The sequence below is a fragment of the Humulus lupulus genome, chromosome 2 (genome assembly GCF_963169125.1).
Source record: "Humulus lupulus chromosome 2, drHumLupu1.1, whole genome shotgun sequence".
Taxonomy (NCBI): Eukaryota; Viridiplantae; Streptophyta; class Magnoliopsida; order Rosales; family Cannabaceae; genus Humulus; species Humulus lupulus.
The window spans coordinates 87109350-87114713 of NC_084794.1; the positions used below are offsets into that span (position 1 = coordinate 87109350).

At 28.1% G+C, this 5364-nt stretch overlaps 1 pseudogene; it reads left to right on the forward strand.

The window, feature by feature from the left end:
• Positions 1-242: 242 nt before the first annotated feature.
• LOC133814492 (pentatricopeptide repeat-containing protein At1g77360, mitochondrial-like) lies at positions 243-3398 on the forward strand (annotated as a pseudogene).
• Positions 3399-5364: the final 1966 nt, after the last annotated feature.

The window sequence follows — 5364 nt, forward strand, 5'->3', positions numbered from 1 at the left end:
TACTTCTAAAGTTGTAATCTTATAATAATTGCATTGAATATTTCCTCATTATGACCTTGATACGCAGTTATTAAGATAAGTAAAGGCCCATTGACCCATGTAACCCTCATTGAGCCTATAAATATGCATGAAATAGCTCAAGAAGGGGAATTTTTTTATTCCTGAATTTCTTGGCGAAGATAGAGAGAGAAAGAGAGCTATAGTGCAATTATCCATCGTTTCATTGTATTTCTTCCAAGGTTTGTGAAACTCAAGAACCCTAGTTCTTTGATCACGGCTTTGAGATTCAATATTAATAATAGCACTAAGTGGACGTAGGTCATTACCACTCTTTGGAGCCGAACCACTATAAATTCTTAGTGTTTTCTTCTTTTCCATTGGATTAAATTCTTAATTGTCGTTTTGTCTTTTGTCATACATTTGACTCTGTGTCGTTGGCCAAATCAAGAGTCAACAATGACAATAATAAATTTTAAACCTTTAATCTCACACGTGTTTGTTTTGCCAAATAGATCACAGAGAAATTATATAATACATGCATTCTTAAATTAACAATTAAACACCCACCCATTTCAACGAATTGGAATCCACCGAAAAGAGTCGCACGACCAGCACAACAAAAATTTCCCATATATTCGGTAAATCTTGGGTATATTTTTAGTTTATTTTAGGTATACATTGAACCACACATGTCATTCTAGATGTAACTTATTATCATGACTTATCTTCTCAAACTAGTTTTTATTTTTATTTTTTTTATTTTTGTTTGATGCAATGAGTTGATGTCTAAGTGATTTGGTGATTTGTAGTTGCTTTTTTGACACTATATTGCAATGGATAGATGCTTAGTTGATTTTTCAATTATTTTTGTATTTTATTTTAATTATAAGTTTAGTTTTTTTTATGTATATTTTTCGTTTATTTTTTTTTACATTTTGAAATGTAGTAATAAGCTTTTCGAGGTTGTTGTTTTGTTATTTTTTAATTTATTTTCGGTTGATGTCTAGTTTATTTGTATTTGTTTTTTCAATATTGTATTGCAGTGGGAATGTCTAGTTGATTTTTAGTTGCGTTTTTTGACATTGTATTTTTGTAATTACGAAACTTTAAGAATGTATTTTGAAAGTATTTTTAAAAGAACAAAACATTAGGGATCGTACACCTAAAAAAATGATTATTTATAAAAAAAAAACCCCAATTGCTTATTTGGTCAGGTTAGTTGGGTGGGTTGGGGCCATTATCCAGCCCTTTCATAATTTTAATGGTTGTGTTGAAATGCAACTTAGGTTATATTTTTTTGAGTCATTCGGGTTGTGTTGGAATGATCTTAAACAAAATTTGATGACTCCGCACCAAGCATTACATGGGGAAAAGGTACAATTCCACAAAACCCAAGAGGGAAATCTCAGACCCATTTGAAAGAACATAGTGATGATGTCCAATTCAGTGGCAGCAATCCACATGACCTTGAACCAAACTGGTGTTAGGATTTCGCCAGAGATTGTAGAGCACATCCTTGTCCAACTCCTGAATGCTAGAATGCCCACTTACGATTTTTTTTTGAGTGAACTGCAAAGGAGAGGAGTTGTGCCTATAGTGTTCGAGCCTACCATGCCATGATTGGGTCATTAGAAAAAATACGTTAGTATTAGCTTATGTGGGAGCTAGTGAATAACATGAGGTTAGAAAAATTGATCAACATGGTAACATTCTTAGGGTTTGTTTGGGATATCTTATAGAAAATCAAAAGGCCATTTTTTTTGTTGTAAAAGTTGTGCAATAAAAATGTTTGGTAAACAATCGGAAAGCGGCTTATCGAATAATCTACATCTAAAAGCTAAAGTTGGCACAACCCAAATTTTAGCTTTTTCGAAAATCAACTTTTTGAAAAAACTTTGCACTTGATGTATTTTTTTTCTAAATATATTTACTTTTTTTTATTGTATATTACTCAAAATAAAAATATTTAAAATAAATTAATATGATAATAAAATAAATAATATTTAAATCTTAAATATTTTTTATTTTCTTCAAAATATAATTTTTTATAATTTATATTTATTAGATATATTTTAATATTTTAGTAATTTTAAATTAACAAACCACTTCAATATAGAGTTTATTATACACTATAATATTATTTTTGCATCTCACAATATTTTTAAATTATAAGTTATCAAACACATAACAATTTTATGTATTAGAAAAAAAATAATTATAATTTTAACATGTTTAAATAAATACAATATTTGATTGATATCTATTGAGTATGTTTAGTATCTGTCAATTTATTTTAATAAAACAAATATGACATCTATTTTAATCTTTTAATATTAAAAAATACTTTAATCATATTATATAGTTTATCATACACTCTAACACAACTTTTCCAACTCACATATTTTAAAATCTATAATTTACCATACACTCAGCAATTTTTGTCCAAAGCATAATTGCTTTTCCCAAACTAGTCCTTAATCATTATGAGAAAGTACACTAGATCTCAAAAAATAAACAAAGACCTTTACACCTTTAATGTCGTGGAAAAGTATAATGTTTAACCCAATCATAAGTGTTTAACGAGCTTCTGAGTGTTTTGTGCAAAACCAATAATGTTAGAAAAGCTCATAGGATTTTTGATGTGATGAAGGCTCAATTTGAACCGAATTAAAAAAATTATAATATTTCACTAGATGGGTGGTAAAGAACCCAATTTTCATAAAGCCAGAGAGGTTTTTCAGAGATATGATTGATATTGGTATTGGTCTTAATATTGTGACTTATGGTATGATGCTTAATGTTTTTTGTAGGGCTGGGAGGTTCGATGAAACCATTGGAATTGTGAGGAAAATGGATTTAATGGTTACAAACTGGCATCGTTTATTTACAGCGTTTTGGTGCATACTTATGGGGTGGAGAACATGATTGAAAATGTTGCAGATGCCTTTTTGGAAATGGATAGCAAGGGTATTAAAGTAGATGTGGTTTTGTATAATACTTTAATTGGCGCTTTTGTAAAAGTACATGTTAAGAATTGTTTTTTTAAATAGTAAAAAATGACTCCTTATGCCTATTTTTAGTAAAATATTTCTTACTAGAGATAAAAATGTCCTCATTTATAATAAATTAATATACAATGGTGAAGGGTTCTTTTTCACCACCATGTTGCTTGATCCGGGCGATTTATATATGGTGAAGAGTTAGCGATCTTGACCGTTGATTCTATTATAATAAAAAATGTGAAATACAGAATTACGAAAATATCCTTCCGAGTTAAAATTATAAGAATAAATAAAATCTAAATACTAATTTTATTAAATTATTTATATTTTATTCCCATGTTTTTTCTCTTTTGATCTAGGTTTCATCTTCTTTTACAGATTGAGCAAGTAGAATGATTTTTACTTTCTTGGTCTAAAAGAAGATTAATTTATATGGTTTTTCTTGTTCACTATTTTTTGGACTTTGAACCACTTCCAATTGATCACTTTTTGTTGTTTATGAAGAATAACATGGCATCGGTGGTTGTGGAAGCTGCTCAAGAACCTTTATTCCTAATGTTGATATTGTGGTCAAACTCCCATTAGAGAAGGTCTGATAATTTTCTGGTGTGCTTGACAAGATTAAGTATGAGTTAGAAGCTATAAGCCCTTAATCCAACAAATAGCAAAGTCCAATATTGTAACGTCCCAAATTACCTAATAAGACTTAGGACCTTGGCTAGGATGACAAATTATGAAATATTATGTGATTTAATTATGAAACATGTATTTATGTGATATATATGTGTATCATTGTATGATTACCTGAGTTATATTATAATATGAGTAGATATGCATGTTTAGGTGTATTAAATATGCATGTGGGCCTGTTTCTTATTAGAATGACAATTTTTGTAATTTGACCCGTTACAGGTATATTTAGAATATATGTGCATATATGTGATATATGTGTGAGACCACATTATTATGTGGATATATTTGGGTTACTCGGCACGAGGCGATCCTAGGGAGCAAGTTAGTAGGAAAGTCACAAAGGCGACTCGGGGACCATGACCCTATAATACTAAGCTTCAATAAATCAGACTATTGTTAGACTTAATGCCCTAAAAACATGTAAAGACATTTTATTAATTTAAATAAATGTACAATTTTATGATGTTTGAATGTTATAATTGATGTTTGAATTATTTATATAATAATATTATAAAAATTCCTTATATTAAAGTAAGGAATCTTTAATGAATGGTTACTAGTGCAATTTACTAAGCATACGAGATGCAAGTGATCTAGATTCGTATTACTAATGTGGATAGACATCTTAGTAAATGTGTTGTATATAATAGAGAATAAATATGACAGGACCGATGAGAATTAATTATCTTTATAAACTTTCCGTTTGACATAAAAATTTAATTCTTATCATAATAGATGATCATTTGTAGATCAGTCTAAATCCTGAGTATTCATGAACTCCTGTTTGTGTTTATTGGATCTTTTGATTCACTCATTAAGGTTTCTTAATATTATGAGGCAAATGACTTTTGTTTTAGAGATTCAATATCAAGAATGACTGGGAACATGATTTATAATAATGTAATCTACACTTTCCTAATGGATCGAATATTGGTTCCCTTAAGGGTTAGTTCTAGAACTGAATAGTTATTGAGCTCAAATCTATAATTTGATTATAGATTAATTATTCGCTAGTGAATTAATGGTACTTAAGGATCAAGAGATAATTAGAAGAGTAAAATAATAATATTGAATAGTTCTAATTAACAAACCAATATATGGAGGACATAACTACACATATAAATAATATCAATGGACTACAAGAGAAAACTTTGTAAATATAATTCTATAAACACTTAGAGTGCAACTCCATATTTATAGTGGAGTAATCATGGAATTAATAAATAAAATTATTAGATTAAAGAGTTTAATTAATAATCTGGTTTATTGATGTTTCATATTATAGGTGTATGGTCCCCTGATTACCTCTGTCCTACACTGTCAAGGTAAGGATGTCAAAAGAAAGATTTGTAGAGAAAATGACTTAATTGCAAATGAATTAATTTTCCAGGGCAAGGAAATAATTATGTGATACTTATGGGAACTTAATTAATTATGAATTTAACTATATAGTTTTATTTTGAAAAACTATATGTTAAAATAAATATTAATCATATTTGGATTAATATAAAGAGAGATTAATAATTATCTTATTTAGAATAAGATATTTATTTATTTATTTATTTAAAACTGATATTTTAAGATAAAATTAATTTTGAATTAACTAATATTTATTTTGGGATAAATATATTGTCTTAAATATTATTTAAATAAATAAATAAGAAAATTA